This window comes from Aquila chrysaetos, chromosome 9, assembly GCF_900496995.4.
Source record: "Aquila chrysaetos chrysaetos chromosome 9, bAquChr1.4, whole genome shotgun sequence".
In the NCBI taxonomy this organism is placed as follows: domain Eukaryota; kingdom Metazoa; phylum Chordata; class Aves; order Accipitriformes; family Accipitridae; genus Aquila; species Aquila chrysaetos.
Window position 1 is genome coordinate 24530981 of NC_044012.1, and position 11914 is coordinate 24542894.

Below are 11914 nucleotides of genomic sequence, written 5' to 3' on the forward strand. Positions count from 1 at the left end.
TGTTGAAACCTTGTAATTTCCAGGAGGCTGCTGGTGGGGCCGATTATCTAGCTGGACTTCTCATCCCTCATGTGGAATTTGCAGCCACTGCACATTTGTATGGCAGGAGCCTGGGTATGGGGGATGGCTTTAATTAGCTTGTTTCTCGGCTGGGACATGGAGGCCTCCAGAGCCTGAAGAAGTCATTGGAAATCACCAGAGCCCCAGGATCAGATACGGGAGGTTGTGTTTAAGGAAAAGACCTGCATGGACCAGCAGATTTTTCCTCTAGATTGGTGGTTAGCAAGGCGGAAACAAGCTGCAGCGCTGGTCTGGCACCTCCCAAACGCTTAGGAGTGTGGCTCCTCCCTTGGCAAGCTTGCTTTCTCCCCCCCACCCCTTTGCCTTGTATATAAGGCCCCCTCGGAGCAGCCTTGGCACAACACAGCCCCACTCCAGCGAGGCAGGGAGCAAGCTGCACCTCCAGTTCCAGCACCTCTGCTCTTGAGGAGAGTGAACCAGAAGGCCTTCAGCATGGGTAAGAGATACTCTGCAGCCTCCCCGCAGCCCACATGCAGCTCCAAGCCTTGTAGCCGCATCCTGGATCTGGCTCCAGCCACTGCCTGGAGGCTGCAGACATCCCACCTTGAAACCCATTTGTGGACTGGTAGGTTTGTTCCTCTGCAGCACTGCAGGAAGGAGAAGAGTGGGACTGAAGCTTGGCGTGTTGTCTGACTGGTGCCAGAGGTTTCTATTGCCTCGCTACCGTTCTGCTTCCAGGGGCTTCTTTTTGCCTTGAAAAGCTACTTGCATGTGGCTGTAGCATCCGTGCTGAGGGGGAGCCTCCCCTTCTGCTGCGGAATCGTCAGGGAGACAAGAAACCAGACTTATTTTCCAGGCTAGACCTTCAATACTGACGTGGTTCTCTGTGTAAGCTCTCTCTCCTTCACTGCTGTTGGAGAAGCGATCAGTGAGGTGCTCAGAGGATGCAGAAGGGAACTGAGCAGTGGTTTGATCCATGATACGCCAGGTGGCACTTGAGAGAGGATTCCTCTCCTGCATCTGTGATTTGTCAGTGCCATAACAAGACTAGATGCTGGTCACAGAGGTCCCCATTGACAGCGGGGGTGGGAGAAGGTCCATCGGGTAGGACAGAGTCTTCTGAATAGGCACCTTTTAGGACGTAGACGTTTCTCATTTTATTCTTCTCTTCTTCTCGAATCAGACAGATGCAGAGTTCAGTGCTACGAGTACCCCACCTGCCCGGATGTTGTGAAAGGCAAGTCCTCTTGAGCATGTTTTGGAGTGGGTGGTGTTTGGGAAAGAGCTCCGTGTTAGTGGAGACCACCATTAACTGTGTGTGTTATAGCCTCTCCAAAGGGAGAAGGCTGTAACTATATGGAGATCCCACTTTTGTCCTCTATACCTCTGGGTCCGTAATGGAAGCAGGGTTGGACAGTTAACAGTGACCAAGGAGGAAGGTTGTAGCATCCAGAAAAATAAGTTCAGTCCTATCTGAGAGTCGTTGAAGCTTTTCTTTTCCTTTCTGGCTGGCTCATGGTGTGTTTTAAAGGAAGCTTTCTATATACCCAGCTCCCAGAGAGGAGGTTGCCTACGTGACCTGTACCTACAGGGAAACATGCATCGACCAACCTGACTTCCTGGCCACCATCGATCTCAACCCCAGATCTCCATATTATTGCCAGGTACCTGTTGTCTTGACTGTGTTTTATTGGGGCTGGTGACTAGCTGCTGGCTCTGTGCTTTATAGTGCCTCCAGATTCAGGGACATCTACTCTTTTTTGCTGGGGAAAATCAGATTGCTTGATAGCCACTCTGTCATGCCAGCTGTCTGTTATGCCTTACACCTTCTTGTCTTCCTGCATCTTCTGTCTCATCCACCCTGAACTGACTTTTTTCCCTTGCTGCCTGTTCATAACCTGCCAAGACCCATCTGGGAAACCCCTTGTGAGTTTTGTCATGACAGGTCTACTTCTTGCTTCTCCACCGGTATTATGCGTGAGATAGGGATGTGTCTGCTAGGAATCTCACCTTCCTGGTCTCTTTCCACTGTCTTGTGTATGCCTCGCTCTAGTTGAATCACCTCTGTCTCTGTGTCCCGGGGGACAAGTTGGCTCTGACTCACTTCCCAACTCACTCCCAGAGAATCTTGGTGCTGCTAGTGAGTTTTTGAGCAAATGCTCTGAATCACCCCTGTCAGTGGCTGCTCAGCATGGAAAATGGTCTCCAGTGACCCAGGTGGTTTAGGGTATCCAGCACTTTTGCAGAGTTCAGCAATTTTCTACTGTGCTGCAATGTTGGCGATGTTCTGTTATGCACTGTACCAACCTGTCTGCTGTCATCCTAAATGGGAAGTTGGAGTTTAACCTGTCTCCAAAGGCTGCAAAGACACATTATCTACATCTACTGTGCATCTTTGAACTGATCAGTCACATTTAACATTTCCGGAGATCTCCTTTGGTGCGGGCACTGGTGTTATCATCTCTATGTTGCTGGTTGCATTAGGGTCCCCATTTCTCCGTGCCTCCCTGTGCGAACCCTAACTCTACCTTGAGTGCCTAGGTGATTCACCGCCTGCCCATGCCCAACCTCAAAGATGAGCTGCATTCCTCGGGGTGGAGCGCTGGCTGCCCCTGCTTTGACGATACCACAACGAAAAGGACAAGCTGATTCTTCCCTGTTTGATTTCTTCCCGCATTTACGTGGTGGAGTGGGTTCACAGTGCCGGGCTCCCAAGCTGTGTAAGGTATGCCTGAGGTGATTCAAAGACAAGCTTCTGGGAAGGAGTTGGGGAACTAGTGCTTCTTGAATAATGTAGAGGGAAGAAGGGTTCTCTCCTCATCTTCTCTCCACCCTGATTTTAGAGAGCTGGGTCACTTTTTCCCTCTCGGCTCTCTCCTTTTCAGACCAAGGAAGGCTCCGATCATCATTGCGTTCCGTTCTGTGTGCCTGTTGCACAGAGAGAGTCTAATAACGGGAAGTCACGCAACACACCACACCTGCCCCCCTCCCAAATAGTGAGGCGGACAGACAAGCTGTTATGAGTTAGGTGGTTGCTGCACTCTTGTTGTCTGTTCAGAGGGGAGCTCAGAGGCTTCTGTGCTCCTCTCGAAGGAGGAGCAGGCCCTAGCAAGTGTGAGTTCTGGGAAAGAAAGCTCCGGCAAGCGTCAGAGATTTTCAGAAGTCTCTGATGGCCAAAGGCTCTGCCAGGGAGTGTGAAATGAGCTGAGCAGTCAGAGGCTGAAGTGTGTGTGCGTCAACTTTTTTCAGATGATTGAGCCAGTGGATGTCTTCTGGAAGTGCAACAAGGGATACCTCAATATACCTCGCAGCCTGCCTAATGGCGATATTCTGATTGCCAACACAGGAGATCCATCTGGCAATGCGAAAGGTACTTTGCCCTTTAATAACTCCATGAACAAACTGATTGGTTGGAAGTGGAGTATGTGATATTTCGTCCATCCCCTTTTTGTATCACAGGTGGATTTATTGTGCTGGATGGAGAGACCTTTGAGCTGAAGGGGAACTGGGAGAATGAGTGTGACAGCCCGCCGAGTGGATATGACTTCTGTTACAAGCCACGCCACAACGTTCTGGTCAGCTCTGCCGGAGTAGTCCCAAAATGTGTGGGATATGGATTCAGTCCCGATGACTTCAAGAAAGGTGAGGGAATATGGGTGCAAGTGCTGAGCCAGAACTCACCGAGGTGGTGGGAGGGTGTCGATGCCGTCAAAGAAAGGGCCAGAGCTGGTGAGAGGACACAGGCAGATTTCTTCCCCAATGGCCCATTTTACAGACACGGCTACAGGACGTGCAGCATCTGTCCTTAAGGCAGGCTGGTTCCTGTCTTCTCCCACTGCTCCCTAAATCACCGCAGTTTCTCTGCTGATTCTGGCTCGTCGCTGCCATGGCTGTCCCTGCCTGTGAGCATTTTGGGGAGGGATTAGGGTAGCCCTCCCTCTTCTGATGTGGTTTTCCTTTTCCTCAGGGGTCTTTGGGCGCCGCCTGAACGTGTGGAACTTGTCCTGCCGCAGCCCTCACCCAGTGCTTTGACCTTGGGGGAGGACTCTCTGCCCCTGAGCGTTAAATTCCTCCACAACCCCGATGCTGCCGAGGGATATGTCAGCTGTGCCCTGAGTGGCATCGTTCTACCGCTTCTACAAGTGCGAGGCAAGTATTGTGCCAGCAGCCAGGGGAGACCCCGGCCGTGGTGAGCTACAGAGGGATTGAGAAGCACACAGAAGAAATTTGGGGTAGCAGAGGAGAAAGAAGGAGGCGTGCGGAGAGGGCACTATCCAGACCCTGCTTTGGATGTGTGTGCTAGAACGAGAGGAGTCTGTTCTTCCACTGAGTGTAAAGGAAGCCCATCATGACCATCTAGGATGAACATCTGGGGGATTAATTTGAGCGATGAAGACCAGCCTTGCTGTTGGTATCAGACGATGCTGTCCTAATTGTGTCTGCTCATAGTAGCTGGGTGCAGCGGTTAGCCTTCCTCAGGCAACTTTGCCTAGCTGTGCAGTGTGTGAGTGCAGGGGAGTGCACATCTTGCCTGACCAGCCAGGAACGCTCATGGTGCGGTGCCTGTGTTTCTTGTGCAGAGAGACAACTGGGCAGTGGAGGAGGTGATTCGGATACCGGCCAAGGACGTGACGGGATGGATTATGCCCAAGATGCCAGGTTCGTGTGCCCTGAGGTGGTGTTTCCTTTTTCTTCCGGGGCATTGTTTTGCACAGCCTGGCAAAGCCCACTCACTGACCGGCAAAGCCTTGCTGCGTAAAACACGGCAGAAGGCTCGTTGGAGGGGCTGAGGGGCTGTGCACACCCCCAAGAAGACACTGCTGCCCCAGCTGGAGCCTGTGCACTTGAGCCTGTGAGATGTACAGAATGGCAGGGAGAGATGCGAGCTGGGGTTCGATGCAAGGCATGCTTTCTGTTGCTGCTGTCTTCTCTGGAGCTTTTTGTTTCTGTGCCCTAGCATTCACAGTGGACCTCATCATCTCAATGGATGACAAGTACCTCTATCTCAGCAACTGGCTGCATGGAGACATCCGCCAGTACGAGCTCTCCAAAACCTGCAAGCCCAGGCTGGTGGGACAGGTAAGGCAGGAGCAGAAAGGCTTGCACTGTTGGTTCCTCGGCAGGATCTGGTGGTGGTTAGATGACAAGGCAACATGTCTCCCACTGCCTCGCTTACAGGTGTTTGTGGGAGGCAGTATCCTCAGAGGTGGACCCGTGGCTGTGTGTAGAGACGAAGAGCTGAAGTGCCAGCCGGAGCCCTTGGTGATCAAGGTGAGTTCCGTGGCCTGTTTGCCCTCTGGTGTCCTTTGGACTTTGGCTCTGCTCTGCTAATTCTCTGCCCAGGGTTTCTGGGGTAGGTCTCCACCACGGAGGTGCCCCCCGTGTCTGCAGCATCTGGTAGCTTGTCTGTGTTGGGAGGGGAGGCAGCCACTCTGCTCTGCTCTGCTCCCCTGCTCCTGCTTGTGCTTGACTGCTCAAAGAAAGAAGCCAGTAACATCACTGCTGTCTGTTGTGCCTTCAGTGCAAGAGAGTGTACGGCGGCCCTGGTAAAATGCAGCTCAGCGTGGATGGCAAGAGGCTGTACGTCACCAACTCCTTATACAGCACATGGGACAAGCAGTTCTACCCGAACTTGGTCAAGTAAGAAACATTTGGGAGACAAGGGGCCTCTTTTGCATGGCCTCTCTGTTAGAAACAGGAAAGGTGCCTCATCAGGGGGCCTACAAGGACGCGTTTGTGATTGCAAGGGGACAGCTCTTTCTAACACCATCCCCGCAGCTTCCTCATGTTGAATTTCACATTGTGAGTTGACTCACAAACATCTCTGGCTGGGCAAGCTGCAGTGCCAGGGATTGGCTTGGGAGAGCCTAAGTGTTCAGTCTGAAAGGTGGAGTGAATCCATCTACGGATCTCTGGGAGCCAGGCCACGTCTCTGCTACAGCATCTCCCAGTGTATCCACCAGAGATGTTTTGATTTAGCAAAGCAGACGATGATCTCCAACACCAAGGCAAGCTCCAGCCTGCCTGTCACATCATGCCTAGCAGATACGGAACAGGAGGGTGAAGGGCAGGATCTCTTGAACAGGACCATGGTTTGCTTGTCTGTAATAGCTGTGCTCTCGTCCCCTCACAGGGAAGGCTCTGTCATGCTGCAGATTGATGTGGACACTGAGAAAGGAGGCCTGACCGTGAACAAGAACTTCCTGGTGGATTTTGGAAAGGAACCCAATGGGCCTTGCCTTGCCCATGACATCCACTTCCCTTGTGGGGATTCCACCACCGATATCTTGGCCTAGGCGCCATGTGAAAGACTCCCTTCTTCTCTCCCTTCTGTAGTGCAGCCATTAAGAGCATAGGGTAATTGGGTCTGGGGGTCCGCATGCATTGCTGGAGTCTAGATTTCTGCTAACATAAGCTATGGAAGCTCTGCCTTGTTGCGAGAGTTTGGTTCAGGCCGGTGAACAACGACACAGGCATGTTTTCAGTGCAAAGCAATCCCTGGGCATGATTCACAGAGCAGAGCCCAGGGCGATTGCTCAGATACAGACACGTGCAGTGCGCACAGTGCCTTTCGGCAGACATCTGCATACCCACCGTGCCTTGCCTCATTGCTACAGGCCTGTCGGACACCTGCCTTGATGTCCCCAGGCTGTTAGCAATCGCTGTCTAGTACCGGGGCCGGTAGCAAGGTGTTGGACTCTCAGTTATGCTTCAGAGCTTGTTCACCCTTGAAAACTAAGGCAAAAGAAAGTGAAGTGCCCAGTTTGTCTGAGTTACTGTTCTTCAGCCAGGACATTCCTGGATAGTCTTCCCCTGGCACAAGAGCCCTCTTGGCTCGCTTCTCACGTGCTTGGATCAGTATGCATTATAGCTGAAGGAGTATGAAGTGCTTATTTCAAAAAGAGGTGCCTGTTTCATGACACTGGTTTGCTCTTGTGTTCTGCTTTAAACAAGAATAAAATTGTTCTTTGCATCAGCTGGATCTTCATGTGTCTTATTTCATTGAAGCCTTTCTATATTGTTTTCAGCAGTGGTTAATGATTAGGTCAGGGTTTTAGAAATCCCTATGACAGAAACACTGTCTGGTCAGGAGTGCCTGTTAGTCTTCCTGAAACCCAAAGGTTGCAAAAATGTGGATCTAATGTGAATCCTTACAAATTTTAGCTTTTTCCCTATTTACCTTGGAAGAAAAGATCTTTGCTTTCTTTCTTCACACTTCCCATGGACAAACACATTGCTACAGCTCTCTTGTGCCCCCTTAATGGTCCCAGGAGAAAAAACACTCCCTTCTGGAGAACAGTTCCATAGCTTCAATGAAGTGTCCAAGAGGTCTGGGAGAAATTGCCCCCCTTGGGGGTCCTTTTCTCACTGGCTAGAGAGGACGACATTAGACGAGGTCTTGAGTTTCAGGAGGTGAGAGGCATCCCTGGGGTGCTGCTTGAGGGTGACACGCCGTTCTGATCCTCCAGAGCTGCCTTGTTGGAAGGCCTTCTTGGGGGATGTCCCTGCTGTTGAGGTGGCTTTGGAATGAGCCTTATCTCACCTGCCTTCAGACCCTGCAAAGCCTCTATCTCAGTAGAGGTGCCTCCTCCTCTCCCTTGGCTGGAGGGAGACTCTGGCCAGCAGACATCCCTATGCCAGCGTGTGGTCCAGGTGGCTGGAGGTAGCTGTGCCGAATCCACCCTGGAAACCCCTCCTTGGGGTGGGGCCAGGCACCATCCACCTTAACGCAGGGAAGAACTCCCTTACCGAATGGCCATCTTTATGGGGTTTGGTCAGAGAGTCTGCTGTCCCTCACACTATCGACTGGCCACCCTCTCTGACTTGCAGGTGGTCGCACAGCAAGGCGAGGACTCAGCCTGGGCTTTGAGCTGCAGCTGGACCGTGAAGACCAACAGGCAACGGTGCAGAGGTGACCCAGCAACTTGTTCCACCATCAGGCCATGCTATGCCCAAGCTGGATGGATGCGGACATGTTTCTGCTGGTATGAGCGAATTCCTTCGTCCCCTCCAAGGCCTGTTCCCAGGTCCTTGGGTCCTGATTTCAGTGTTTCAGGTAGCGTGGGCCTTTCCTCACGCTTGTGCATGAGTTACCCCGAGGAATGTGGAACGCGGTGCATCTGCAGTGGCTGAATGTGCCTTACCTGGGGAGATGGTGAATTGGGGTGGCTGAAGTTGGATGCTTCGTCTGTTCCCTCTCGTGGTTATTTGGAAGATAGGCTTCTCCCTGGTGCCAGCACCCGCCAAGTCCTTCCCAGCTTCCAACAGCTTCCCAAAAGTGCTTTGTTCTGGGATACAAGCTGGGAGGGAAGATGGCGTTTCATGAGTACCTGAAGGGCATCCTTAGACTGCACTACTCGTTAACGTACCAATTTAAGATGAGGGTTGTAGGTGGAAACTAATGTCTCGAAAAAACTTGCTGACAGCGCAGCTGTTGTGAGCGCTCTATTCTGCCCTGGGTCTTCTTTTCAGAGGAACCTTCAATTTTCTGTCCCCTTCCAGATAGCAGCAGAGGCAAGAAATAATCCCAGCCTATATTCCACTCTAAGCAGCAGAAGACCCACACATTTGATCTCCTCCCCTCTAGTCTGCAGGCTGCAGCAGATGAATACTGAGATCTCCTAACCCTCCTGAATGCTTTTTGCTGTGCTTTTGTAGCATTTGCTCATTTCAGTGTTTAGAAGCCTGGCTGAATATGTGGAAATAGCACTGTGTGAATGTGACCTTTGCTTTCTTTAAGGGATGTTGCCAGGGAGAGGATGCAAATATAACTTTCTGGCTGTTTCTTAAAGTATTTTGCAGAGGAATCATAGATATTGCAGAGAATGGAAAAGGGTATTGATTAGGTTGTTTTACCATAGATAAAAATATTGTCTTCTATAATAGATGAAAAAAACACTGATACATATTCTGCCTTTATATTCATAGTAGGATGAATAGCGACTGACCAGAAACTCATACAGAGAAGTGTAAATGAGTCCTTGGAGTGGAACCTGAAATGTTTAGGTAAACTGCTCAGCATATGTATTCCTGGTTTGCATTTCCTTCTCCATCACTGGAGGAAAGTCAGCTGTTCTTGTTTTCAATTGTTACACGGTTGGAGTCTGATTTGCAGTGCTCGTAGGGACTTTTAAGGAAAGTTGCCAATGCCTGTCTTTAGGCAGAGGCATGGAAGAGGAGAAGAAGCAGGTCCTGCTCGTCCGTCCTCCCCAGCTGCATGGTGCTGCCACTCCTCTTGTGTCAGATGGAGCGATTGTGCAGTTGTGGGAGGAGTCGGTCGGAGGAGCTGATCCGGCAGAAAACTGCGCTGCCAGAAAAGTGACTCACCGTCCATCTCCCTGTGGCTGCACATGGCAGGGCCCTTCAGCAGCAGCCTGAAGTCACTTCTCATTACATGGTGTCTGAAATCACAACCTAAGGATGTGGGTGTCGGATGGGTTTGTCCGGTTGCAGCTGTGGGCTGCAGTGGGGAGGGGTGATCCCACTGCTGCCGTGCTTCTGGCCAGACCTTTCTGTGCCCTCCCCTGTGACTCCGGCTCCAACAGCAAACCACTCATTCGGAGGGGAAGGGGCAGCTGAAATAGTAGCGGAGAAAAGGCAGAGAGGTGCCTTGAGGGAGAAGAAGTGTAGTTGTGCTATGCTGATGTTCCCTCCAGCAAACCTGGTAGCCTGCACATGGAAATGTGTTTTGAAGTGACATGCAGAAGGGCACCACGTGTCCCGGGCGTGAGTCCAGTAGCCCTGTGACATTTGGTTTGTTTCTGCTCAGTGAGGGGATCGATAGATCCAGGGTGTTGGATCTGAGCTTTGCACAGTCTGCTTGCTTTTAAAAACATTTGCCTTTTGTCTTAGATGTGCCTCTGCACTTCAGGCTGTTTGCGTACCACTTGCACCAAAGTTCTGAGCACTCTGTCTTTCTATCTCACATGCCTTTGGTGGACTCTTCTGTGCTGCCCCCAGAGTCGTTTGTGTCTTGCTACTGCCTATGTGCAGTGAGCTGTGCCACCTGCCATCGACTTTGTGTTGCTCTGCTGGGGATCCACAGCTGGCAGGGAGGTTGTCTGCCAGGAATCTCACCGTCCTGCTCCTTTCTGCTCTCTCCTCTGCCCTGGCAAGAGGTGAGCTCAGCTGGTTTTGCTTGGTGTTTGCCTGCACCTACAGCTTCTCTGGCTGAGGCTGGGAGCAGTGTCCCCTGAGCCTGGTTCATGAAGTCTAATGGCTCAGCCGCGTAGGGCATCCAGCAGCTTTGGCAGCATGCCTTGTAACGTCCACGCTGTTGTGTTGTCCACTCTGCTAACCACCCTTTCTCATCATATATGGAAAATCAGATTTGACCTCCTTCATGAGGTTGTAAATTCTGTTTATCTTCTCAAACCATGCCTCTGAACAGATTAGTTTGCTCTTGCAAAGAGTATTCTATAAACCAATGTGTCTGTGGCAGGATCTGTCTCTCCCATCCTTAGAGCAGGAGACTGTGGAGTGGACACATACATTGTTGCCTGCATTGCATTTATGCCTGTGGAGAGAGAAAAGGGCGTCCGGGGAGTATGTTCCAAGTCATTCAAGTTGGCCATTTCAAATAGGTTAGATGAGTGATACCCAGAAAAATTATCTTCTGATTTATTCTCTCCTGAGGCTGTTTGCCTAAAATGCTTCAAAGCATTGTGAACTTTGAATCCAGTGTTGAGGGCACTGGAAAAGTCCTATCTCTGGCTTCAAACAGAACATTTACAGCTCTCTTATTTATTTAGATAGTTGTTGTTCAGGTGTTCATTGGCATGGGATGTGTAATCCAGTTCCTGAAAGAATGTAGGACTTCAGCTTTCAGCTTTCCACATGTCTCAGGCAGAGATGTGCTACCAAACGGAAGCAGCAAGCACAGTGTTACTCTCCCTCAGTCCCTAGAGGCAGTCTCAGTGCAACAAGGCTTAAGTGACTGTTTGCATTAAGGTCCCCTTTTCTCTCTGCCTCTCCAAGTGAAATACTTCTGCCTTTGACTGGCTGTGTGATCCACTGCCTATCCATGCCCAACCTGAAAGACGAGTGTCAGCACCTTAGGGTGGAATGGAGGTATCACATGTTTTGTAGATGTGTCACCAAGGAAAAGGAACAAGCTGATTCTTCTGAGTTTAATTTTTTTCCTGATTTTGTGTGGTGGATAGGAGAACAAACTTCTGAGCTCTCAAGATGTGTATGCTATGCATGAGGTAACATGCCTCTGAGAAGGAGATGAGAGCTGGAGCTTTTGGAAGAAGATACAAGGAAGAGGAGTTTTGGATTACCCCTCAATGCTTATGTAGGCAAATATGGAACTGGGACTCATCAGTAGTCACTTAAAATACAAGTCATTAAAAAGGAGATCTTAGATACAGAAAAATAGTAAAAAGTGGGAGACACTTATATTAGGGTATAGTTCCTTTGTCCATAATACCAGCTTTCTTGTTCTTTTTCAGAGGAGGTTGGTGGATTTTGGAAGGAACTCAACCAGGTTTGCATGCTCATGATACTGGCTTCTCTTGTGGAGACTGCACATCTGATGTCAAGGTGTAGCAATGCAAGGAAGAGCCCAGATTCCTTTCTCTGTTCTAAAATGTAGTTGTTAGAGAAGGACATAAAGTGACTTTTTTCAGCAGAGACTTTGTCCACAACTTGAATCACCATGGTTTAGTATGTACTGCAGAAGCTGTCTTACTCCAGTGATCAGATTGAGAAAGAACAATTCCTCTGTTGGTCTATATCTGCACCTAACAGACAAGTGCCAGTGAGGCGACCTCCCATTGTCACCTTCCTTTCTATCAGCAGTGCAATTTCACATTTCTTAGTTGTCATATTTTTCCTCACCCAACAGAAGGTTTCTGATGAGCACATGTATCAGTCTGCCAGCTTCAAAAAA

The 11914-nt window shown here is 50.3% G+C and overlaps 1 pseudogene; it reads left to right on the forward strand.

Moving 5' to 3' along the window:
- The first annotated feature begins 433 nt into the window (after nucleotides 1-433).
- On the forward strand, nucleotides 434-6907 carry LOC115345548 (annotated as a pseudogene).
- The last annotated feature ends 5007 nt before the right edge of the window (nucleotides 6908-11914 follow it).